Consider the following 27282-nt stretch of genomic DNA (forward strand, 5'->3'; position numbering starts at 1 on the left):
GAGATTGGGGGGAGGGGTGTACCGAAGCACCAACTGCCAGAAAAATAGGCTATTAGGTGAGTGCCAGCCTGCCTCCTTCCAAGGATGTGGAGGGGCCAGTAGACCAGATGTGTCAGGCTCTATTACATATGGCTGCAGTCCCAAAGGGTTTGCTGTGCTGACCACTGCAGAAAGCCCGGCAGATCCATCCTGCAATACTCAAATGTAGGAATTACTGGAAGGAGCAATGCAGCCATGCATGTGGATTGTTGAAGCACCAGGATAGAAATAGAAATGTAGAAGTTCACTGTTGTTGCTGTATAAAGCAGCTGAAGCACAACAGGAGAATCTGAAGCCCCACGTTAAAACCCTTCTAAGCCTCTGGCAGATATTGGTGACAGCCATGGTGAAGCATTTCTCTCTTCTGCATAGTCACTAGTACATTACAGAAAACAAAACCAATAGCAATCCACAAGATTGAAAGCTGCAGTGACATGAAGAGGCAGGGGACCCTATGGCAGGGCTAGAGGTAATGGGAATAAACCAACCATCCTTGCACATATTTAAAGGTGAGCTCAAGTCACCCATGTAAAGGAGGACTTAGCGGACATCAACAACTTCTCTGGGTCTGTGATAAAGTAGTTAATTAGTTGGGGTGGATGGTAGTCCACCACAAGTAATAATGTCACTCTTCTTAGTAGGTCCAGTAAAGGGTCCGTAGTTAAACCTGATCTCAACCCTTCATACCTACGGCACATAGCAGGCAGGCATAACTTAAGAAAATGTGTAAAATATTTAGAAGTACCAAGACAGTTGAGGAGCCAGAAACACAACACAATAAAACTCCCACTCCAGTTTATAACAATTAAGAATAATGTAATGAACAAAATGACAAAAATATTGAATGAGGGGAACTGGAGATTTTAAGTTTTAAAGATTCAAATAAAAATCGAGCCAAAAAAGTTGAGTGCCAATGTTTGTCATCCCAATTTGCTCGAATGGGACCTAGGCCAACTGCGATGGAGCATGGGTCGAATTCAGAAAACAGGGTTGAACCGAGCAGAAGTTTTACTTTCTGATTTAATCTCAGAAATTAAAGTGAAAAATTCTTAGTGGGGAAAGGCAACAGGTTATGGCAGTGAAGGGCACCAAAAAGCCAGATAGTCATTGACTTTTGCAGGGAAAGCAATGGTTCTCGTCCTTCCTCCACCACAGATCCCAAAGAGTTAAGGCAAACTACTCTCTCTCTCAGCCATCACCAGTATCCAAGGGGGTCCCCCAAGGGTCTGCCCTATCTCCCATACTCTTCAACTTGTTCTTGGAACCATTAGCTAATGCACTAAATTCCATAGATATACTCTTCCATATGTATTCGGATGACACGCAACTCTATCTGAAAATCTCCTCCCCGGATAACCTTATATCACTCAACACTACCCTGATGAATACTCAAAATTGGTTAACTGAGAACCACCTCCTGCTCAACACCTCCAAAACAGAATTCCTCCTCATTTCACCTCCGAATCACATCCCCAAGTTAGACCTTTGCATGAACCACCTCACTGCCTTCAACTGCTCCCCCCCTCATTATTGACTCAGCAAAATCTCTCGGAAGCATCTTAACATGAAGAGTCATATTAGTAATATGTGCAAGGGAGCTAATCACCTGATGAGGATACTCAGGAATCTCAAACTGTTCCTCCCACAAGCTGACTTCAAACATGTGGTTCAACAATGTTTTGCAGAGGCTAGACTATGGCAGTGCTACGTTCTGTGGCCTCCCCAAATATACCTTGGCCCCTCTAAGAGCTTCATTGAATGCTGCTGCCAGATTGGTTATGGGTACCATAAGAAATGCACACATTTCCCCAGACTTAAAACCCCTAAATTGGTTGCCCTACAAAACAAGAATACAGCTAAAGATTGCCTGCCTGTCTCACAAAGGATGGTCTCTGAAAAGGATGGTCTTTTACCGGCCGACGCGATCCTTAAGATCGGAGTCCTTAGCACTGGCTGCAGTTCCACGCATAAAGAGGGCACGCCTGGGAGGGCGGTCTTTTAGATTCTTGGCCCCTCAGCTGTGGAATTCCCTGCCCTTGTCTCTACGGTCCTCATCCAATCTGCTGGCCTTTAGGAAGGGTCTCAAGACTTGGTTATTCTCCGATTAGAGCTCTACTGTCTTTCATCCTTTGATTTTAACTCGTCTGTTGTTATGTTTCTTAGGGCCAGATGTAGGTCGGTCGGTAACGGCCGAAAATCGGTATTTTCGGCCGTTACCGACCGGAAAATCAGATTTGGTATGTAGGGCCCAGAATTTTACAGATTCGGTAAATTTACCGATCGGTAAATTTACCGAATCTGTAAAATACCGAATCGGTATTTATACCTATTCGGTATTTTTGATATGTAGGTGGGACTCTTCTGAGTCCCACAACCCTTACCGATTCTGTATTTTACCATCAAATATATTTGATGGTAAAATACCGATTCAGGTGTGCATGCACATGTGTGCATGCACACCTGTGCCATATGACAGGCAGACCTGCCCTTAGGGCAGGTATGCCTGCCACATGGCCCCCGAATATTTTTTGGGGGTGCTAGAGGGTGTCAAAGTGACACCCCCTGCACCCATGTCAAAATCTGTATTTACCGATTCGGTAAATACCGACCGGTAATGCCCCATTCATTCCTATGGGCTTCAAAGCCCATAGGAATGAATGGGCCATTACCGGTCGGTATTTACCGAATCGGTAAATACAGATTTTTACCGATTCGGTAGCAGGAACATCTGGATGTTCCTACATCTCAACCCCTTAGATTTACCGATTTTTAATTACCGAATCGGTATGATTCGGTAATTAAAAATCGGTAAATCTATTTTACCTACATCGGGCCCTAAGTCTCTTTTCTGGGTCTGGAGCACAAAAGCGCCGGGACACTCCTTTGGAGTAGCCGTTGCGCTATACAAGACCCATATATAACATAACATACCATAACAAAGCCCTCCATTACAAAACCTCCAGTTATCTAGCGCAAAAGCAAGAATTATCCAGAGGCGATAGACCTTTAAGGAGTGCTAACTCTTTCCTCCTGAAACCACAGATCTTTTGCAAAAAGAGAACGTGGCACTGAGGTTTCTCCAGCTCTGCTCCGAAGATCTGGAACTCTCTCCCACCGGAAATACATAGCATCTCCTCCAAGGTTGCTTTCAAATTGTAAGTAAAAAGATTCCTTATGAACAAGTTCTTACCTTAAAGGGGTTTTGAAGCGTCTGCTCTAATCCACGGACTTACACCTTTAAGCCCTGAGCTGGGTGCTATTCTTCTTTTACTAATCATTTGCTCCCCTCCTAATTCACTATGTATCAGTTATTGTCTTATTCTTTGTTGACCCCTTTTGTTTGAAACCGTTTTATTTGGTATTCCTATTTGATATATGTTTTGTTTTGTATTCTTATTTGATGCCTGTACTGCAATTATTAAACAACATGTAAGGGAAGCCCCCAGACCATAATAAAAATAGGACCAAAGTTCCACAATATTGAAAAATTTCCACCCAAAGAACAGCTCAATTAAATTTCATTCTTTATTTTTCATTATTCAGTATTTTTATAAGTCTCTTTTTTGGAAATTAGAAAAGATATAAAATATGTTACATATATAAATTCATTTGATAAAAATACAGAAACCACATTACAAAAATCTAATCATGGGAACAGTCCAGCCCGAACTGCCAAGCCATGTCTTACCTGGACCGGAATCAAGCATCATAGGACCGGTTTCTGGCTATCAGCCGTCTTCAGCCAGGATAGCTTGACTCCAGTGGCTTAGTGAGCAAGGGACCCACGTCTGGGCATACCCTTCCCACATCGGGTGAACAGCAAAACACACAAGATGATAGACGGAATGTTGCACAATGGCAAAACATTCACCCCCAGTCAAGCTATCCTGGCTGAAGACGGCTGGTAGCCAGAAACCGGTCCTAGGATGCTTGATTCCGATCCAGGGAAGACATGGCTTGGCAGTTCAGTCTGGACTGTTCCCATGATTAGATTTTTGTAATTTGGTTTCTGTATTTTTATCAAATGACTTTATATATGTAACATATTTTATATCTTTTCTAATTTCCCAAAAAAAGAGACTTATAAAAATACTGAATAATGAAAAATATATAATGAATGTAATCTAGACACAACCATTCAGGAGCATCTTTGGGCGGAACACTATTCTAAACTGTATGACACTAATGAGCAGGACTATTTTGAATATAAGGTCACAAGGGAGGCCCTACCTTGAGAGCTTGAGGGTGAACTGATAATTTCTGTTGAAGATATCATTTCTACCTTGAAAAGATTCCCTAGTAATAAAACACCTGGGGGCGGGGGGGCGTGGCTAACAGCCAAGCAAGATGGCTGCGTAGTCGAAGAGCTCCGGGGACGGTGAAGCCCGTTGCAACTATCCGACCACTTATCCGGTGTACCACAATGCTCCAAGGGCCGGAACAGAGGTCCGGACCAGGCGGTGCTGAGCAGCGGCACTCCGGGAAAAATTCGACGGCGGACAGCGGCTGAACTCGAGCAGGGCCAGTGGCGGCCTAACATCCGTACAGAAGCAGGGGCCCACAGTACATAGAGGCCCAGAACAGTGACAGAGTGGCAACGAGGCTGGGCAAGAGTGACCATAAGCAACAGCACACGCGCTACACCGGCGTGTGTGGCAGAGCCTAGATCTCTCCCTGAAGACTCCGCGATAGCCGGCGGCTGGGGACGTGCAGTGGGGGGAGCAGCAGCAGCGTGCAGAGGCCCCGGAGGGGGAAACAGTGAAACGCAGTGAGTACTGATGGATTGCCCGGCGAGGGACGAACACATCCTGTACAAACTGAGTAGGTGATGCGGACAATTATCCCCTCCTAGATCACGAGTGCAGGAATTTGACACGGCCGGTGGCGGCCTAGTGTCCGGGCAGGAGCCGGGGACCACAGTGGGTAAAAGCCCATAGCGGAGACAGAGAAGCGACGGATCGAGGCAAGTGTTACCCGGCGCTACACTACACGCACTGCATCGGTGTGTACTGGGGAACCTGAATACTTCCCTAGGGGCAACGCAACCAACAGGCCTTATAGCAATGAAGATGGGTGCGGCGAACGACTGTCCCCCTCTTGGCTCCTGAACCCCCCCCGTGTGGTGGTGAGAGCGTGGCCATGGTGGACCGCGCAGAGACTGTAGTTGGACCAGAGGGGGCCTCGGGGGCAGACCAGTGGGGGCAAAAGGTGCACTACGGCGAATGCAGGCACTGAGGCACACCGTAAAAGTCACGCCAGTTGCATAGGTAGGCCGCAGATCGCGAGGTCTCGGGCGCCCAGTGGCAAAGGTGCTTTCATACATTTCAGCAACGCTCCCCGGCGGCTGCGCATCTAAGGAGATCAACGCTTCAGCAAGTCACAGGCCCTGTACCCCACAGCGCGACGCATAACATCCAGTTGAAGTACACACCCAGCCGGTGAGGAGGACATGTCGAGCAGGGGCCCAAGGACTCAGGCAGTACAAGCCAAACTAGACAAATATGCCTATGAGAAGGGCTTTCCGTCACTCCCTGAGGGACGCGCATCCTCGGGTAAGGGGTCGGAGGGCGATGGGGCAAAAAAAGTGACTCTGGAAGACATAATGGCAGCGCTTTCGAGTGTCCAGGCCATGGTGGGAACGATATCGACCGGCGTTGCTCTGCTGCGTGCGGACTTCCATAAAATGGCAGACAGGATGAAGGAAGTCGAGATAGTTACTAAATCCTTAGCAACGGATACCGCGGAGATACAGAGAGCAATAACTAGACTGGAGGCGGAAAACAAACTGTTGACAGAAAAGCTTGATGATCAGGAAGGGCGCTCCCGAAGGAACAACGTGCGCATTATTGGCATACCGGAAAGTGAAGGAACCCAAGCTATGGATCTATATGTTGAAGAACTGATAAAAACGAGGCTACAACCCAAGGGACTATCGAGTTTTTTTTTGGGTGGAAAGAGCTCATAGGGTCCCGGGTGGAAAATCAAAACCGGGAGCACCACCCAGACCGGTGCTTGCGGGACTCTTCAATTTCCGGGATAGGGACGCCATATTGCAAACGGCGAGAGTTTCGCCACCGATCCGTTTCCATAATTCGATGGTGGCCTATTTCCCGGACTACACAGCAGCGGTCTCCCGGTGCAGAAGGGGTTTTCTAGAAGTGAAAAAGGAATTGCGTGCCCAAGAATTGCCATATTCAATGCTGTTTCCTGCGAGGCTCAGGGTGGTGGCCGAGGGCAAGACATGGTTTATTGACACTCCGGAAGCGGCTTATGACTGGCTTGAAGGATGGAGACGGGTGGAGAAACCCCGCCGTGGGAACAGGGACCGCCAACGCCGAGAGGCGGAAGACCTACCAAACAGCCAAGCACTGCAGCGACAAGAAACGGACAGCTCGCCGAGATCGGAAGTGGAGGAGAGCAGACAAGGGTACAACTGTGGGCCCACATGGCACTCGGGGAAAAGCCCCCATAACTGTAATGCTGTGACGGTACCGCCTTAGACACTGGACTGACGTCAGCCCTGGAGGGGTGGAAGGACTGGAACCTCCTCCGAACTCTTTACCCCCATCACGCAAGTACTCTGGGTGGGGTTGGAATGAAGCACTCTGCTGAGTTGGGGTGGCGGGCAGTTGTGAGTCCGTTAAGCAGGGAGGCAGGGAGGGGAGGGAGGATAGTGGGGGGGGAAGTTTGGTGTTTGTTTCAAATTGTTATTGTTTGTATGGGTAATAATAGTGAATCAGAGACTCAAAGGAATAGCAGGTCTTTAATTGAGCTGGATGGGACGCAGTTCCTGATGCCTACGCACTACACTCATGGCAGTGAACTCACAGTTTGATAGCGCCCAAGCTGCATCACAAGAGGCACCAGTCGCCCCCAACAGGGTTCTGACTTGGAACGTGAGAGGGTTGGGGGATAAGATAAAGAGGGGACTGGTTCTGCAGGCTCTGAAACGGCAGGGCCCCGCGATAGCGCTATTACAGGAAACACACCTCACAGGGGCGGCATGCAAGGCGTTAGATAGACGGAGCTATAAAACGGTGGTGCATTCTGAGTTCTCCTCGGGATCCAGGGGGGCAGGAATTCTAGTGAGGAAAACGTCCCCACTCATAGTTCTGCAGACTAGGGTAGATGACCAGGGTAGGTTCGCAGTGCTACATGGCCAATGGGAAGGGAGACTCCTTAATGTTGTGTCAGTATACATCCCACCGGCACTTCACTCGGTGGCATTCCCGGCGCTCAGCGAGTTCCTTCTCACCCTACCGGAGGGAGACCTTGTCATTGGGGGGACTTCAACGCAATACTAGACTACACCATAGACAAGTTCCCGGCTCGATCCCAAACACCCGGACCCTCCCATTTTCGGAGTTTCATAGAGGCAATGGGGCTGGTAGATGTATGGAGGCACATACACCCTACAGATTGTCAATATACGTATCACTCCACAGTCCATAACAGTCTGTCCCGATTGGATTATTTTTTGATGCTAGGCGCTAGACTCCAAAACGTTATAGAAGTAGGAATCAAGCCCAGGGGCATTTCAGACCATTCCCTGGTGTTGTTAACCCTCTCCTGTCGGTAGAAATCCCGCCGGCGGATCTACCCTATTTACTCTGGCTATCTCAAGGTTCCAGCTATTAAAAAAGAGCTCCGTAGGGCCACGAAACACTTCTTTGCGGAAAACACGACATCGGTGGCATCGCCGTCCATAGTGTGGGAAGCATACAAAACTGTCCTCAGGGGCCAGGCAATTGCCTCCATTACAGGTCACAAACGGGCAAAACAGAAGGAGCTGCTGGAGTTAGAGTTGGCATTACAAGCAGCCGATACTGATCACTCAGCGGACCCCTCGCCGGATAAGGCACACACACTGCACCTCAGACAACAGCAACACAGGGACTACTTACAAAAGCAGACAATAGATAGACTTGCAGCGACAAAGCATAAAATATATGATGTAGGTGACAAAGCGGGTAAAATGTTGGCCTGGCTAGATAGGAGAGAGTCTGGCCCTAGGGGTATACAACAACTACGGACGAGGGAAGGGCTGCTCCACACGCTACCGGAAGACATTGTGCACATACTGGCAGAGTATTTCCGGGATGTTTATACTCCGACTTTGGAAGTGACGGAGGAGGAGGTGGAGGTTTCACTCGTGAATATAGAGATGCCAGCATTGGCACCGGAAGCTTTCTTAGAGTTAGAAGCGGACCTAACAGTGGACGAAGTGCAAATCGCAATTCGTTCGATACAATCGGGTAAAGCAGTGGGACCCAACGGGATCCCAATAGAGTGGTACAAACAAATGTCTGAAACTGTGAGCCCGCATCTATTAGCAATGTATGTCGAGAGCCTGGAAAGGGGAGAGTTACCGTTGGACCAACGTATAGCGACAATAGTAGCAATCCCAAAGCCGGGTAAATTCCCAACCGAATGCACCTCATACCGCCCCATTTCCCTATTAAATGCTGAAGCCAAAATTCTAGCAAAGTTATTAGCAAACAGATTGGTAACCCACCTTGTGCACTTAATACACCTAGAACAGTCGGGCTTTATGCCCAATAGGAACAAGCCCCTAAACCTGAGACGAGTACAGGGGCACTGGCAAGGGTCCCATCCCTATCAGAACCAGCAGTCATCTTGTCTTTGGATGCGAAGATGGCCTTCGATATGGTGGAATGGAAATACCTCTTTGCGGTCCTCTCGAATATGGGATTTGGCCCTAACTTTTGTGCATGGGTACGACTCCTCTACATGAAGCCCTTGGCTCGAGTTACGGCCAATGGACACATATCGGACGACATATCGTTGGCAAGAGGGACACAACAGGGGTGCCCTCTGTCGCCGCTCCTGTTCGCTCTGGTGCTGGAGCCTCTAGCAACATTGCTCAGAATGACCCCATTATTGAAGGGAATCCGTTGGAGGGAAGGCTGGGAGGACCGTATCTCCCTCTATGCCGACGATATACTAATATACCTTCTAGATCCAGAACACGGTATACCAGAACTTCTTCGTATTTGCGACACCCTCAGGAAAGTGTCAGGGTACACAATAAACTGGACTAAGTCGGTCCTCTTCATCCTGAAGGGGCCGGAACCATCGCTCCCCATTGACTGCCCACTTATAGTGGCTGAAAGTTCCTTTAAATACTTAGGAATCCATATTACGCAAGAGGCAACTGAATTTTTCGCTAAAAACCTGGCGCCACCTCTGGAACGCTTAAAACGCGATGTGACACATTGGGCATCGTTACCCCTTACGCTCCTGGGAAAGGCGGCATTATATAAAATGATGGCTCTGCCGCGATTTCTCTATGCCCTTGACAACACACCCTTCCCGGTCCCACCCCGATACTTCAAGCAGATCGTGGCACAAGTTTCGATACTTCTTTGAGGCAACCGGCCGGCGCGCATAGCACAGGCGAAATTACACAAAAGCTGGTACGAGGGCGGGATCGCACTCCCAGACATACAATTATACTATTGGGTGGCACAGCTTAAGGTCATCAACCAATGGATTCATGCTCCCCAGGCCGATCCAGCGTATAGGGCAGATAGGGCTCAGTTGGGTACAAATAACTTGCTAGCCGCACTTTACAACAAAGGGTTGACACCGAAATTAGAGGGGCCCATGAAACATACGGCCATGTTATGGTACAAGGCGCAGGCAAAGTTGGGATGGAGAGGGATTGTAACTAAACTCACCCCGCTCTGGGACACTCCTAAATTAGGTTACCTGCGACACAGTAAGGGGTTCACGCAATGGGACATGATAGGCATCTCCACGGTCGGGGATTTGTGGGACAAAGGGACGGTGGTGCCATTTGCCCAACTTCAGCAACAATATGACCTAGGTGCGACTGAGACATATAGGTACGTGCAAGTACGACATGCCTTACTGGCAGTGATCCCACCGGATACCAAAGTCCCTGAAGCTTCCCCACTAGAAGACCGGCTATTAACAGATCACATGCATAAACGCGCCACATCACTTACATATAGGAAATTGCTTAATAATCTACCAGACCCGACAGTTACACTAAGGGGCAAATGGGTGACAGAGGTGGGGTACATGGACGACACTGAGTGTCAGGAAGCCCTGGCATCGCCCAGAGAGGTGGGAATCCCCGTCAAGCTACGGTTAGTGCAAATTTAAATCCTGCATTGAATATATTACACCAGAACCGTATTACATAAATTGCAAAGGGCACAACACCCATACTGCCTTAGAGGATGCGGGGAAGAAGGTACCTTCATACATACCATATGGGAATGCTCAGGATAGCAGACTACTGGCGCAAGGTATTACGTACTATATCACAGACGGTAGAGGTTTCACTCCTACCGGAACCACGTAGATGCTTACTCAATGTATGGGAACCGAATGATGTTTCACGCCACGGACAGATATGGGTCACGTTGGGCCTCATGATTACTAAAAGGAATATAGCGCAGAAGTGGGGGGCAGCGGAGTTGCCATCCTTGACAGTCTGGTGTAGAGACATGGATCTGGCTATGATCGCAGAACGGACGGTATACGCAACGAGAGGAAGCCCCCGGAAATGGACTAAAGTCTGGGCGGCTTTGAATGCCTTTCGGGGTGACATATGTGATCCACTGCCAGATACTGATACGGATGTTGATAGTTCAGATGAGGAATCAGAGTAAAGGAGAGAATGTGGAGGAGAAGTAGGTATTGAGGGAAATGTTACGAGATATACAATGTACGATTGAAATTGTAAGGATACTATTATTGAAACTGTGTAATCTGAACATGCTATACGAGGACCTGATTACTGTCAATATTGCCTATGTGTTACTTAATGACAATAAAAACTATTTAAAAAAAAAAAACACCTGGGGGCAAATTTAGAAAGCCCCATGCGCCGCCGGTGCATCACGTTGCGTGACGCGGCGCACCGATGGCGCAGCCTGCTAAGGGATATTTACAAGAACAGGTAAAGTCACCCTGAGTGACTTAACCTGTTCCTGTAAATATCGCCCCAGTTCACGCAACACTTTGCGTGTTAGGGGCGGGACATGTTTGTTGCTGTGGGTGTTCCCACGCAACACCCTTGTCCACTGATGGATTTCCAGATTTACGAGAAATCGTAAACCTGTAAATGCGTCAGTTTGCTGCGCAACCATAGGGGTGGCGTAGCCAAGCGAAACGAGGAGAAATGTGTTCATTTCTCCTCGTTTTTTCCTCTTTCAATGCGTGCTGCTTTCTACAGCACGCATTGAAAGAGGAAAATTCCTGCAGTGATTGCTTTTGTGCAGGAAGGGACCCCTTCCTTCACAAAAGCAATCTCCCCATGGCACAGGCATCCTTGCACCATGGTGCAAGGGTGCCTGCCCAGCCTTATGGCAGCTGTTTCTGCGCAAGCGCAGGGGAGAGCACAGGAATGCGACATATCATTGTAGATATGTGGCATTCCTGTGCTTTAAAAGTGCTGCAGCGTGGCACAGCCATAGGGCTTGCGGTGCCGTGCTGCAGCACTTTCTTGTAGATCTGCCTCCTGGAGTGAATGGGGTCCCAGTCAATTTATTTAAAGATAATCCAGGACTATGGGCTCGAATACTGGTAAATGTGCTCCGAAGTGCTGTATTTTCTGATCCACTTAAGCCCTGGTCTAGGGAAATCATTTTACGAATTTTTAAAATGGGGTATAGGAGTGATCCCCAATGTTATTGACCCATATCCTTAATTGATTCCACAGCTAAGGTGTTGGGCAGAATTTTGTTGGATCATCTTGAGACATGGGCAAATAAGAAGCATATTTTAACTATGGCTAAATATGGTTTTAGGAGGGGACTGGGTACTGTTGAACAGTGTCTAAATGTGCATATATTAGTAGTAAGTATGTGGCTGTGGCTCTTTTGAGCATTTATGGACCTAAGTGCATCCTTTCATAACATCTCTGGGTTAAGCTTTGGATATTATTAATAGAAAAAGGTGCCAATCTAAAAGTCATCCATCTCCTCTCCCAGCTGCATGCAGACTAAGAAGTTAGCATTAAGTATGGCACTAATTGAGAATGCACTCCTTCTATAAAAATTAGGAAGGGGGTCAGACAGCTATGTCTGCTAGCCCTGTTCCTTTTCAGTCGCTACATTAATGACTTAGATGGTGCCCTTTTGGATGCAGCAGCTGATCCACCTAGGATGGGGTCCCGGCAGTTACCTGTCCTAATGTACACAGAGGATTGCATGCTCATGGTAAGAACGGGGAGGGTCTTCAGGAGCTTTTGAATTCTTTTTATAGCTTTTAAGTCTGGTTCGGCCTCTCCATAAATAAAACTAAGTCCTTTGCTGTGATCTTTGGCAGTCCTCGGAGTAGGGTAGCTCTGTTTTTATATCAATGCTACATGCCTTAAATGCATACCGGCATTCATTCATCTAGAGGCCCTAGCTGACTAATCAAGTACATGTAACAATTTGAGAAAGGTGATAGGTACTCAATTTGAACAAGCTGTAGCATCTGTTTTCATATTTTCTGCGAAGTTAGGATTAATGCCTTTAGGCACAGGTGCTACCATATACAAAGCTAGACCTGTACTGGGTTGTGGGCATGTACTGATAACACTTTGCTCCAAATTAGTGAAAACTAATTTTTGAGCAGGGTATTATCACTCCCACCCAATGTTCCCTCCATGATAGGATAGCACACGAAGAACTGGGGTTACGCTATGTGGGAGACACTGTAAGGTTGGTGCCCACTATGATATGGCTTTCAACCTGCTCTAGACCAGGAGCAGTGCTAACACAAGCAGTCATTACTGACTGTATGACTCTTGCAGGAGTAAAATAAATTAAATGGCTGTCATACATTAAAAATAAGCTGCAAGACATCAAAAGAATGAAATTATTTGCAAATCTGATTGGCATTGCTCAATCACTGAGGTCAATAGTACTGAACTAATAGGATCAATAGCAGCTTGGAGGCAAGAGGGCAAACTAAAGAAGAGTGTGATGGCGCATATCTCCCTCTATGTACAACTCCCGGCATTGAGTAATATTTGCTGATGATGACAAGCCATCAAAGATTGTATTTAATAAGATTTAGGCCTATATTAGCTGGTGTCCTATCATTCCCATGTATATGTTGACAAATACTTGGCCTGTGTCCTTGTGATCCAACTTCCCAACAATCACAAATCCATATGATGTTTTTGTGATCTGTATAAGGATCAAAGAGCTTGGATCCTAAAACCGCTCCTGGGGCAATCAGGCATCAGGAAATGTAAAGAGACCATGGAATATGTACAGTTGCTGCAGTTGAGGTATGTATCACTATCCATAGACTTATTGCATGGGGCATAAAGTGCAGGAGATTAGTTGGGAAATAGAATTAATTTGTTGGCATGTTTTCTGTTGTCCTGAAAAGCAATTTAAATTGATTTCAATTAAGGTTTTAATTACCTTTCTCTACTTAATGTTAAAATTGTATGTACCTTGTGATAGTCTGCTGCTTACCTGAGTGATTGTGATTATTTTATGCAGTTTTGTTTTTTTATCTGTTTCTAGCTCATGATTTGTCCTTGTGATCCAACTTCCCAGCAATCACAAATCCATATGATGTTTTTGTGATCTGTATAAGGATCAAAGAGCTTGGATCCTAATACCGCTCCTGGGGCAATCATGCATCAGGAAATGTAAAGAGACCATGGAATATGTACAGTTGCTGCAGTTGAGGTATGTATCACCATCCATAGACTTATTGCAATGGTATAAAGTGCAGGAGATTAGTTGGGAAATAGATTTAATTTGTTGGCATGTTTTCTGTTGTCCTGAAAAGGACTTTAAATTGATTTCAATTAAGGTTTTAATTACTTTTCTCTATTTATTGTCAACATTGTATGTACCTTGTGATTTTCTGCTGCGTACCTGATTGATTGTGATTATTTTATGCAGTTTTGTTTTTTTATCTGTTTCTATCTCATGATTTGATCTTATGGTTTGTTTTTAAACCGAATAAATCAGGCTCTGCTATCTGCTAGAAATGTTTCTCCAATCTATGTTTGTTGTGGGAACTGGGTCAGAAGTGGTGGGTAAATAAAATTAGTGTGCAGGTATACTGTGTGCGCTGGGAAACTTTTCATTGCTGACACTCATGTTGTTCATTTTCTTTGTGATTGGGGATTCCTGTACCACTGATGCCTATGCCATTAGGGGGGGGGCTGGGTGTGTGCGTGCGTGCTGCGTGCACGTGTGTGTGTGTTTCTTTGTATAAACAACCATTAAAATATATCATTGTTGTTCTCTTTGTCTTATTGAAGCTTGAGAGAACCTTTTTGCTTTTCAAAATGCAATGCAATTGTCATTGCCATTGCTTGTTTTCAGTTGCCTTAGCTTCTGCTGCACCTGTGTATTTCTTTGCAGCTCTGCCACGTCACTTTCCTAGGTAATAGAAGTACCTGTCCAACAACCGTAAAATCTATGCCAACGGAAGAGGTGCAAAAAGTCGGAATAACTTAAGTTTTGGAAATCCCTATATGGTTCAAAGCCATGGCATGTGATGGGTTCAAGTCTTAGCAGTTCGGCTAGCTTCCACACTGGTGTTCTTAAAAAATAACAGTAAAGTTACTCATACAGATCAGCATTCCCAGAGTCTGTTTGTTGTGGTACTTGTCTGCTTCATAATTTTATTGATTTGAAATTGTATGTTTTTAACCCACTAGTACATTTTTCTAATATTTTAAATGTTCTTGTTTTTATATGGACATTTCTGTACAGTGTGCCGTTCAGCTTTAGGGGCATGTGATGCTTTAATAAGCCTGTTAAATAAATACAATAAAATCTACTTTGTAGTTCTTTTCTGTGGCTTTACTGCCCTAAAGGTGTTTTTTTTCCAGTTTTATTTCTCCTTTCATTCCCATTTGGTAAACTCAAGACAGCTGATACAACATGACAGCAACATTTACAACAGTGTTTCCCAAACTGAACATCTAGAACACTGTTTCCCAAACAATGGGTCACGACCCACTAGTGGGTGATGAGTCGATTTTTTGTGGGTCAAACAATAAATAAAGATGCCTTTAACTTCTGTATGTATCATGTCACGTTTGCTGCGCTTCAGTGACAGTGACATAGGTCAAATGTCAGTCTATGTCTTCTGACAAATTTGGGCATGTTTTTTTTTAACTTGGGGACTGGTATTAGCAAACTCCTCTCACTTTGCAGTAGCAAGAATAGTAAAATGAATTATATCGCAATCTTGCTGGGGTACAGCAATTGTGACAGGGCATGTGATGTCAATTGGTGTTAAAAACAACAAAATATCAGTTCCTGTAAATAAACTGTACTCTTCAGCAGTTGGAAAAGCAAAAAAATGAAGCACATTTTTTCGTAATTCTGAAGTGTGATGAAAATAAATGTTTTAATAGGATCAAAACAAATCAAGACACTTTTTCTTGGTGAGGCACAAATGATAAATATTCATTGAAACATGATTTACGAACATTATTGTGCAATTTAGTTTTATCAGTAAAACTGTATGTGCAAATTGAGTGCAAATTTTAATGGGAACTGTGCTGTCTGTAAATAACAGTGTGCTACCACAGGATGCTTTAGTCACATTAAACAAATCACCCACCTTATGTCCATTAAAGCAAGCTGGGTCGAGAAAATTAGTCATGCTAAAGAGTGAGTCGTGGTTCTAAAACATTTGGGAAACATTGATCTTGAATGTCATCATGTTATGTGCATAAATAAATTGGGTCATGCTAATAATCTTTGATACATCAGGCTCTCAGGGCCTTTCGAGTCACGGTGCTAAACTCTTTCTAATGTGAAATCAAGTTAAAATGACTGGTACAACAAGCCACAAATGTCATGAATGTGGTGTCATCTTATTCAAAGCACACCTCCACCATATCACACACGGCAAGTGGAAGACACACTATTGTCTACATTGTTATTGTAGAAAGGGAAGAGAAGGTTTAATCAAAATATTTGATTACTTTTCATCAATACTTCACACAAAGCATTTTTAGAAAATAAATTCAAACAACAATAGTTTACTCAGCAAGATATACTTTTTTACAGGCACTTATTCTTGCGCATACCTGTGAAACTAGAAAGCCGGGGCCGGAATCGGCCACGCCAAAGGTATGGTGGTCATGCCGGACCCAGTGAACACACAGGGGAGAGCCAGTCGCGCGCAATGATGACGCAACAGGCGCGCCTCGCCTACAATTGGTCGGGGTTAAGGTGCAAGCCCCAGAAGTGATTACAATCACTTCCGGGTTGCGCGTTTGACCAACACAAGGCCGGTAAGAACCGGTCTGGCCTAGAGTCTGGGGGGTAATAAAAGGCTGGGGAGCGGCGGAGTCTGCCTTTTTGCTCGCCGCTCTCACAGCCTGCCATATGCGACACCAGCTTCGCTAGGAGGCTGTGTTTTTAATTTCTCTTTGTCTTTTTTTAGGTTGAGCTCGGTTCTGGAGATTGATTGGGCCGTGTCATCGACAGAGGCGGTGGTTTGGAGACTCTGGCGGTTTTGAAGACTCGGACGGCCTCGCGTTGAGGTGGCCTTCGGGACCCGGGACTCGGCGCATCAAGGAGTGACAGGGACTCGTTGAGCAGCTGTTGCCTACAAAGAAAGCGGTATTGCTTTAGGGCCCACCCTGCTTAGCCAAGTCACACAACCCCCTTCAACTCTGCAGGTTCGACTCCCGTTTCGTCTTGGGTCGCGAGCGCCTCTATTAGAGTGCTGCGTGTTGGGAGCCAAAAGCGTGGCATTATTATAACACGTAGTGTGCTGAGGGACTCCCATCTGGGGGGGATTGTTTACGAGGGCAGTCTTGTGATTCGGAAACAGCGCAGCAATTGCACGATCGCGACCAGCATAATTGTTGCAGCAGGGTGCCGCGTGTACGGGGCTGCCTGCTGGGAGGAATCCCCGAGCACAGAGGTAGAGGCAGTCCTGTGGTGCGGTGGTCAGCGCAGGAATTGAGCGATCACAGCAAGGGGCTAGGGCTGCCCATTACATACAAATCTGCAGAAAGTTTTGTGTAGTACGCCTTGTGTATTTCGTGGGGTAAGAAACAAGTTGGTTTGCAGTGGGGCAGCGCGGTTACAGCTTGGAAATATTAAACATTAATAGGTCACTCTGGCCTAGTACTTGAGGCCTCCCACTTGTACTCTAAAAGTTGTGATTTCCAATGTCAGCCTCGATTAGGGGCTTCACTTAATTTGCTTTGTGTTCCTGAAACAAGAGTCTTTCGCGGATCGACAACTGGTAAAACAGTTGGGTGTTAGGACAGTTCCTTTCTGGACTTGCAGTACATAGGAGGACCTTGAAGGGGATACGGACAGGCCGGCATTCTGGAGCTCCCGGGGGCCAAGTGGGTTCGAGAATACTTACCTGACCCACTGGACTAGTCAGTGTGGGTGGCTCTGGTGGCGTGGATGCTTATGGCCGGTGGTGTACCTCCTACATTATAAGGTAAAGGGCCAGAGCAGAGTCCCAGGCCGTGCTGTACAGTGGAGTGTGCTAGAGTAGACTGCCATGGGTGCCTTTTCAGTTGGCTGAGGGCATTGTGTTATTTGGTGTAGCTGCTAACACATTACAGTAACAATCTTGCAGTATTTGAGTAAGGATAATGGCCAGTAAGGCAAATCAGGGTGAAAAGTGTTCTCGCATGGAGAATTTGATGGAAGCTATGATGCAAAAAATGGTTAATATGGAGGGTAGATGGAAGGAAGTTGATGAGATGGGGCAGGCTCTTGCAGATCTCAGATAAAAGGTAAACGGGCAGGAAGGGGTGGGGAAAAAGCCTAGGCGAGCTCCGGTGGCCCACAAGGTGGCCGTTACCAAAAAGAATAGAGCCAAGAAAGGGGTGGTGCATGAACCTGTTATACCAGTGGCCCCTGGGTCAGCCCCCTGCCCTAGGTAGGAAGGGGGAGCCAAGTCCATCCGCGACTGTCCCTCCGTCAGGGACAGATGGGCAGCCAGCACCAAGTGGTGGTAACCCACAGGCCCCAGATCCCTCCGCGGGTGGGGTCCCCATGGGTAGTAGCCCACAGGCCCCAGTACCCCCTATGGATGGGGCATCCACATGTATTAGCCCACAGGCCCCAGTTGCCCCTATGGGTGGGGTCCTCATGGGTTGCAGCCCACAGCCCCCAGTTGCCCCCCCGGGGGGGCCCAGTGCCTCATGATTTGGTGTCCAATTTACAAGCAATCCTCCCCTGGTTGGAGAAAGTGGGGAACTGGTCTCCAGCAGCTGGAACGTCTGTTAACAGGGAAGACTTAATCACTAAAGCTAGGGGGATAGTGGCTCAGTTGGGTTGGGTATCTGGGGATAAACCAGGAGAGGGGCTTAGTGCACCATCCCCTGTCACCCCAATGGGTGGGGTTAATCCGGTGGAGACCAACAAGGAAATACCACCAAACAACCAGCGTGTGGACGTTGAGAAGGAGAAGCTGACGAAGCCAAATGGGGCAGCTCCATTAGGTAAGCAGCAGACGTTGCCTGTGTTAGGTGTGGGGGAAGCTCGCACCCCTAGGGAACACTTGGCAAGACATGTCACGCAGGAATAAAAGAAAAGATTTGGAAAGGGAGCTATATCAGTATGTTCTCTTTGCTGCTTGATGAAACTGAAAGGGAAGAAGCCAAGAAGAAAAAGGATTGGATGCTCCCTAGGGAGTGGACAAGGGAATTACTAAAGTTTAGGATAGAGGAGACGCAGCACACAAGGACGCCACCACCACCTCATCAGGGCGGCCAAGAGGACCTCCTTCAAAGACCGCCTCGACAACAATGCACACAATATCAAGGAGCTCTTCAACATCGTGAAGGAACTCTCCAACCCCAGCTCCAACACCAACGACATCCCGCCGTTGCAAGCCCTGTGCAACTCCCTTGCTACCTTCTTCCACCACAAGATAGCAGACATCCACAACAGCTTCAACACCCAGACAGCTAGAACAGACATCAACACAACAGACCCTCCACACACCATCGACTATGACCCCCTGCTAACCTGGGCCAGCGTAAGCATCGATGATACCATCAAGACCATGCACACAATCCACTCCGGCTCTCCGTCAGACCCATTCCCGCACCACGTCTTCGACAGAGCAAGCAGCTCCATCGTACCCCACCTGCGCAACGTCATCAAGCTCTCCCTCGAGACCACGACCTTTCCAGAGATCTGGAAACACGCCGAGATCAACGCCCTACTCAAAAAACCTAAGGCAGACCCAAGAGACCTCAAGAACTTCCGGCCAATCTCTCTGCTCCCCTTCCTGGCCAAGGTAATTGAGAAAACCATCAACAGTCATCTAACCCGATACCTCGAAGAAAACAGAATACTGGACCCTTCCCAGTCAGGGTTCCGCAGCAACCACAGCACTGAGACTGCCCTCATCGCCGCCACCGACGACATCAGGATCCTACTGGACAACGGAGAGACCACAGCACTCATCCTCCTAGACCTCTCTGCTGCCTTCGACACCGTCTGCCACCGCACACTAAGCGCACGCCTCCACGCCAAGGCTCTGGATTGGACCACCTCCTTCCTTTCCGGCAGAACCCAGAGCTTCCGCCTCCCCCATTCAGTTCCAAGCCTCCAAGATCATCTGCGGTGTACCCCAGGGATCCTCCCTCAGCCCGACGCTGTTCAACATTTACATGGCCCCGCTCGCACACGTAGCCCGACAGCACGGCCTCAACATATTAATATCCTATGCCGACGACACTCAGCTGATCCTCTCCCTCACCAAGGACCCCATTACCGCCAAAGCCAACATCCACGAAGGAATGAAGGCCATCGCCGACTAGATGAAGACCAGCCGTCTGAAGCTGAGATCGGACAAGATGGAGATCTTCATCCTCGGCTCCAACCCTTCAGCCTGGGACGACTCCTGGTGGCCGATGGCACTGGGGGCAGCCCCGACACCCACTCACCATGCACGCAACCTGGGAATCATCCTCGACTCAACGCTCTCAATGACCAAGCAAGTCAACGCTGTCTCCTCCTCCCACTTCAAAACCCTCCGCATGCTCCGCAATATCTACAGATGGATCCCGACAGATACAAGAAAGACAGTCACACAGGCCCTCGTCAGCAGCAGACTGAACTATGGAAACGCCCTCTACGCGGGAGCCCTGAACAAGCTTACCAAACGACTACAATGCATCCAAAACGCCTCGGCACGACTGATTCTCGACGTACCACGCCACGGCCACATCACCCCCACCTGAGAAACCTGCACTGGCTCCCCGTCAACAAGAGGATATCCATCAAGCTCCTCACCCACACACACAAGGCACTCCACAAGACCGGCCCAGCCTACCTCAACAGACGGCTCTCCTTCTACATCCCCAACCACCAGCTACGCTCTGCTGACCTCTCACTCGCCACCGTCCCGCGAATCCGAAGAACAACCACCGGTGAGAGATCCTTATCCCACCTCGCCGCCAAGACATGGAACACCCTACCACTGAGCCTACGACAGACCCAAGACCTGCTGACCTTCAGGAGGATACTCAAGACCTGGCTGTTCGATCAGTAGCGCCCCCAGCACCTTGAGACCCTTGTAGTGTACTTTACAAATGATTGATTGATTGATTGATGAACTGGGTCAGAGGCTTCTCAATTTACATGACAGTTATGGCAGAGCGATTCCCCAATATGCAGGCAGAAATGGCGTGCTACCAGAGCAGGATCACTGGGGCACATGACAAATATGGTGGCGTAGAGTGGATAGAATATGACAAAAGTTTCAGGAGAGCAAAAGCATCTGACCCAGCTCTCTCTTGGGATCAAATAGATATGATCACCTGGTTAGAACAATTTGGTTGTGGGTCTCAGGAAGTGCCAAGGGCCAGTCTTTTCAGCCCTTTCGGCCACATCCCCCCGCAACAGCTCCCCCGCTAGTTCCAACAGTGGGGGGTGGAGAAAAGGGACATGTTGGGATTTCAATAGGCGCACATGCACTAGACCTGCAGGCACGTGTAAGTTCAAGCATGTATGCTCTATCTGTGCCAATATATCACACCCTGAGTCCAGGTGTTTCAAAAAGTCAAAGGATAAAGGTAGAAGAAACAGGAATAAAGGTATTGCGCTGCAGACAGCATGCTCGCCCATTAGCGTTACTGCATTGACACCATGGTTAAATAGATGCCCTTATCCTACAACAGCCAGGTTGTTGCTACATGGTTTTAGGTATAGTTTTAGGATTCCCGCTCCAGAGTATGTAGGAACGCCGGAATGCAAGAATCAGCTCTCAGTAAGAGCTGACCCCAGTGTGGCTGCAACAAAAATTAAAAAAGAGCTGCTCCCGGGTAGAATAGCAGGGCCATTTGATTGCATCTCAGTAAAGAATTTTGTCTGTTCTGCTATGGGTAATTTATGGGTGAATTTTGCAGATCTGCGGTCCGTGAATTCGCAAAAAAGTCCGCGAATTTGCGGATTTTCCTGCGAAATCGCAGATTTTTTTGTGATTTCCATCTACTCAACTGGAGTACTTTCTACTGGCTAATCAGTAAGTGCTACCTCGTTGGGTAAATGTATAGTGCTTTTCCTACACTGCAGCTACGTAAAGGGCCAGAAGATTTGTCTCCACTGACCATGTGTGCCTGTAACTTTGCCACCGCGCCAAAAGGCGCAGAGGTCCCTTGAGTGAGCTGTCCATCATAGTTGGGAAAGGGCGGGAAGACGTTTGATACCGCTAGTGTGTGGTGCGGGGCTTCTATGCGTGTTCACATGCCTCTTGTGTATAAAGGGTCAGAGAGCAACCAGGGCAGCAGGTGAGGAGAAAGCAGCCTCCTAGTCACAGGAACGGGGATTGCACTCGAGAAACTCAGGGATGCAAAGACCTCCCTCGGGTATTACAGCTAATTTTCGACGGCAGATATGGGGTTAAAGCACACTTGCCCAGCCCCGACCGTGCTCACTAATGCTTTTGGGCTGATTAAAACGTTACTGAATTTGAGATTCTACTGGGACACCTGCTTTATTTATATCTGTAAGTGCTTCCTGTTGAGGTTAAATTTTTGTGACAGGAGCCTCGTGCTAGAATGAATCCTGCCCTGCATAGTTATCCACAAAGATGCCACCGTTTTGTGCAATACCTCTACTCAACTGGAGTACTTTCTACTGGCTAATCCAGTAAGTGCTACCTCATTGGGTAAATGATAGTGCTTTTCCTACACTGCAGCTGCGTAGGGCCAGAAGATTTGTCTCCACTGACCATGTGTGCCTGTAACTTTGCCACAGCTCCAAAAGGCGCAGAGGTCCCTTGAGTGAGCTGTCCATCATAATTGGGAAAGGGCGGGAAGACGTTTGATACCGCTAGTGTGTGGTGCGGGGCTTCTATGCGTGTCAACATGCCTCGTGTATAAAGGGTCAGAGAGCGAGCAGGGCAACAGGTGAGGAGAAAGCAGCCTCCTGGTCACAGGAACGGGGATTGCGCTCGAGAAACTCAGGGATGCAAAGCCCTCCCTCGGGTATTACAGATAATTTTCGTCGGCAGATATGGGGTTAAAGCACACTTGCCCAGCCGTGCTCACTAATGTTTTGGGCTGATTAAAACGTTACTGAATTTAAGCTTCAACTCGGGCACCTGCTTTATTTATATCTGTAAGTGCTTCCTGTTGAGGTTTAATTTTTGGCCCACAGGAAGCACTTACAGAGTTTAGGCAGGTGCCCCGAGTTGAAGCTAACTTTGTAACCATTTTAGAATGGCGCCAGCAAGCAGTCTGGCAGCTTGCCGGTGCCATTCTAAAATGGTTATAAAGTTAGCTTCTACTCGAGCACCTGCCTTAACTGTGCTTCCTGTGGGCCCAAAAAAAAATCCGCCCGATCGCGAATTCGTGAATTTTCTGGCAATTTCGCGAGATTCGCAGATCGCGAAATTGCCGAAAATTCGCAAATTTCGCGAGCGTATCGGATTATGCGCCCCTACTTGTGGGCGTGGTTCCTAAAAAAGAGAAGGGTGAGTTCAGGTTGATTCACAATCTATCTGCACCTCGGGCGAAATCCTTGAATGATGCTATTAGTGATGACTTGTGCAGCGTAAAGTATTCAACCTTTTGCAAGCAGTTGAGATGCTCAGGTGTTTGGGTCCTGGCGCATTGCTGGCAAAGTCAGACATTGAGTCAGATTTCCACTTGTTGCGGTCCATCCATCAGATTTCCATGTTCTGGGCTTCCAGTTCCAGGGAAACTTTACATGGATAAGTGTATGCCCATGGGGTGCTCAGTCTCCTGCGCCTACTTTAAAAGTTCAGTTCATTCTTGGAATGGGTTTTTAGGCAGGTAACGGAGCACCAGTATGTCTTGCACTACCTTGATGACTTCCTTCTCTTGGGGTCACCAGGCTCCCGTGAATGTGGGGGGGGCGATGCAGGAATTTTGTGCGCTCATGCAGGCTTTTGGGGTCCCTTTGGCATCAGGGAAGACGGTTGGGCCAACAACAACAATAGAGTTCTTGGGGATAGAGCTAGACTCCCTCCAGGGTTGTTTTCGGTTGCCTGAAGAGAAGATCATTAAATTCAGGGCAGGGTTGCAGCAATGCTTGGCTAAAGATAAAGTCACCTTGCACCAGCTGCAGCAGATGGTAGGACAGCTGAACTTTGCTTTGCGGGTTATCCTATGGCACTACCATTCTCACGATCCCTCTCACAAGCCATGTCAGGCCTCAAGGAGAAACACCACCACACCAGGTTGTCAGCTGAGATTAGGCAGGACATGCGGATTAGGTTGGCATTCATGCAAGACTTCAATGGCATGGTAGTGTGGCCCGGTCCGCTCACCACTTCCGCAGAGTTGGGTTTACTCTGACGCTGTGGGTAGTGAGGGATTTGGCGCTATACTCTGTACTAAGTGGGTGGCACAGCGATGGCCGGCATGGTGGGTACTGAGCGGCTTGACAGATGACATTGTTTTTTTAGAGCTGTTCCCCATCTGGGTAGCACTGTCAGTGTGGACGGAGCAATTGCGTAATCAATCTGTGGTGTTCTGGTCAGATAACATGACAGGGGTGGAATGCATCATTCAGCAAGCAGCACGGTGTAAGATGATTCTCTGCTTGTTGAAAGAAATAGTTTGTTATGCATGAGATTGAATATGCAATTTAAAGCTAAACATGTGCCATGGGTACTGAATCATGCTGCTGATGCACTCTCTCGCTTTAAGATGCAGGTTTTCAGGGCACACCTCCCGAATGCAGCTTAGAATCCCACACACTTCCCAGAACTACTTTGCCAGATTGGTGCCCCCAACTACCGAACATCGTGGCAACTAGTCTAGCACCCAGGACCAGGAAGGCGTATGAAGGGGTGTTTTGGGAATACTGCACCTTTTTAGGAAAGGAGTGGGCAGAAAAGGGGCATGACACAGGAGAGGTTCTTGCTTACCTGGGGGCTTTGCAGGAGGGCACTCAGCGGCAGCTGCTAGGCAACATGTGGCAGCAATCTCTTTCTTTGCACAGGCAAAAGGTAAGGGGGATCCCACCAATACTTTCACGGTCAGGAAAGCTTTGAAGGGGTGGCAAAGCCTACAAGGATCTGAACCAGACACAAGGCGGCAGATAGGGGTGGATCTCCTAGTATCTTTACTGGAGGCTCTACACCATATTTGCAATACCACAGAGGAAGCTCTGTTGTTCAACTCCACCTTTACATTGGCATTCTATGGTGTGCTTAGCATTGGGGAGCTGGTGGCAAAAAACAAACAAGATGAACACGGTGGTCTGCAGCTTCACCGTGTTAGGATCCAAGGTGATTCCTTGTTGATATCTATTAAGAGATCCAAAACTAATCAGGAGGCCCGTCGGAGGGGGTAGTGCTACACCAGGCATGTGGTCATCCTTGCTGCCCTATTACAAACCTGGAGGCATTTCTGGAGACGGCGACCCAGGGACAAGGGGGGGGGGGCATTGTTAGTTCATGCTGATGGTACCCCACTCACGAGATTTCAATTTTAAAAAGTCATGGATATGGCAGTACAGAAGGCAGGTCTAGACCCGAGTTGCTTTGGAACACATTCATTCGGGATAGGGGCTGCCACCGAAGCTGCAGCAAGGGGTTTTCCCAGGTGTGACGTGCAAAGAATTGGCAGGTGGTCCTCCAATTGTTACAAGTGCTATGTGCGGCTGCATATGTTATGAGTATGACATGGGCTTTGTTCTGATGCTTCTTTTTCTTCTCTGCTCAATTTTCAGCTTCTCCAGCCTGTCACACAGGGGGGAAACTAGCGTCAGCACAGCAACAACATCGATCGCCGCAAGAACAAGTACACGCCCTCAAGCAAAGACCTCTTGTCATTTGGGTGGTTGGTCATTCACACGTGAGGCGCTTGAATAATTTTTTCCTTTCAGGCAATTATGAGTCCAGAGCAAGGCAAGCTGGTTTTTAGGTTGTCATTTCATGGGCAGGGGGGTCTCCGCTTCAGTCAATTTAGGGGTTTGGTGTTAGACTCGCTAGAAAGGAGAAGGGGTCTCCCCAGCATTATTATCCTACACTTGGGAGGGAACGATCTGGTAAATCTAGGTAGAAGGGGGCTGTTAGAGACCCTACTCACTGAAGGGGGTTGGCTGGCGAGGACATGCCTAGGGTGCACCGTAGTTTGGTCACAGATGGAACCAAGATATCAGTGGCGGGAGGGAGTCTGTGAGGGCATTGAACCATTCGGTAAGGAGGATTAATAATAAAATAGAGAGACTTTTCAAGGCCCCGCATTTACAAACGATCGCCCATGGGTGCATCAGAGGGGAGCCGTGCTTTTTAAAAGACGGCGTCCATCTGTTTAAACTGGGTAACAAAATCTTCATGGGAAATCTGCTGGCTTGGTTGGCTGGCTGTGGAGACAGGACATGATCTTTCAGTGAGCATTGGGGGGCCAGATAGTCGGTCAACTATGCAGGCCTCTGGCAGTATGGTCATGATTGGGGTGCAGTAAATTTAAGGTCCTTAGAGGGCGGCACCATTCTTGAAGGGGGTTGCCCAAGGGGAAGGGACTCGTGGTCTCTCATAGAGCTCCAGGGGCAGTTACAGCCAGTTGGCTGGATGGGTGCGGGGGAGTGGGAGTTACGCTTTCCAGTAGTCTGGTTGGCCACACCGCACGTGCACAATAGCGCAAGGAAACGGTGCATACCTGCAAGGGCCCCTTATGGAGATAATCTACAGAGCATACGGGGGTGAGGGGGGGAAGTACCCTCACGGTGAATGCGCCCTCTGCGCATGCGCCCTCCGGTTGGAGGGCGAGCATAATTTGTAAGGATCTGACGCCAGTTATTGACCTTGCCGTGGGCTCAAATAGGGATATGCAGAAAAGTAAATGCTATTATGATTATTTTGAATAAGGTATGTTTTGATTCGGATAGAAATATCTATGTATTAGAGATTTGTTAAGGTTAGCAATCTGACATCTGTACTTATGAATGAATGAATACGCACTTATATAGCGTATGGCTACCCATCGGGCATCCCAGCGCATAAGGTATCAATGTAATCAATGTAATACAATGTTTTCTGCGTATTATGTAAATAATGTATATAAATTTAGTTTTTACAAATTTTATGTTCATAAATACAGCCGGGGTTCCAAAAATTCCTTCTTGTGGTAAACGTGGTACTTTCTGGGTATTAATAAGGGAGGAGGGGGTCTAGGCCGTACCTGGCCATATAGGACCTTGTTAGCAGACAGTCAGCAGCTGTTTCTATAATGTATGAGTGCTTTCTGTGGGAGTGACCGTGTTCCGTAATGCATACAGACACTGAAACTTCACCCTGCATACACATGTACCAAAAACGTGACTTGTTAAATATTCAAAATAATGTCCCACTTCTTTTTTGCATTGGGGTTAAATTTCTTTCCTGGCTCTACTCCTGGAGGTGCTTCTTGCTGAGATTAGCATCAAATCAATATTTTTGTATTTATGTGTGTTTGTGAGGTTTTTGTTTGTAGTGTACATTTTGGATTCCTTGTTTATGCAAATTATGGTTGTGTAGCTTGTATTTTGACGAGTCACCAGTCATCTTCTAAGAAATAAAATCGTAATGCTTCTGATTGTAAGGCCAATGCAAAGGTGTCCTTATCAGCATTCAGGGCATATTCTAAGTTCCATGATGGGACTTCAGTTCTTGAGGTCTATAAAAGAACTTGGTGGTAGTGCATGCTGTTACAATTATTGTTCCTTATTTTGATGGAAGTGCCCAAAAAATTCAGCCATATCCTTAACTCCAGGGGCCAAATGTAGAGATTTTATGGATAGGGATTTCCTATGTGCAATTCTT

General features: G+C 47.5%; 1 long non-coding RNA gene across 1 annotated transcript; it reads left to right on the forward strand.

Annotated features, from left to right (window-relative positions):
• Nucleotides 1–13568: 13568 nt before the first annotated feature.
• On the forward strand, nt 13569–26488 carry LOC144772404 (uncharacterized). The gene is made up of 3 exons (XR_013599735.1): nt 13569–13730; nt 16462–16699; nt 25209–26488. It is a non-coding gene; the product is annotated as an uncharacterized LOC144772404 (long non-coding RNA).
• The last annotated feature ends 794 nt before the right edge of the window (nt 26489–27282 follow it).

Source organism: Lissotriton helveticus, chromosome 1_1 (assembly GCF_964261635.1).
Source record: "Lissotriton helveticus chromosome 1_1, aLisHel1.1, whole genome shotgun sequence".
Taxonomy (NCBI): Eukaryota; Metazoa; Chordata; class Amphibia; order Caudata; family Salamandridae; genus Lissotriton; species Lissotriton helveticus.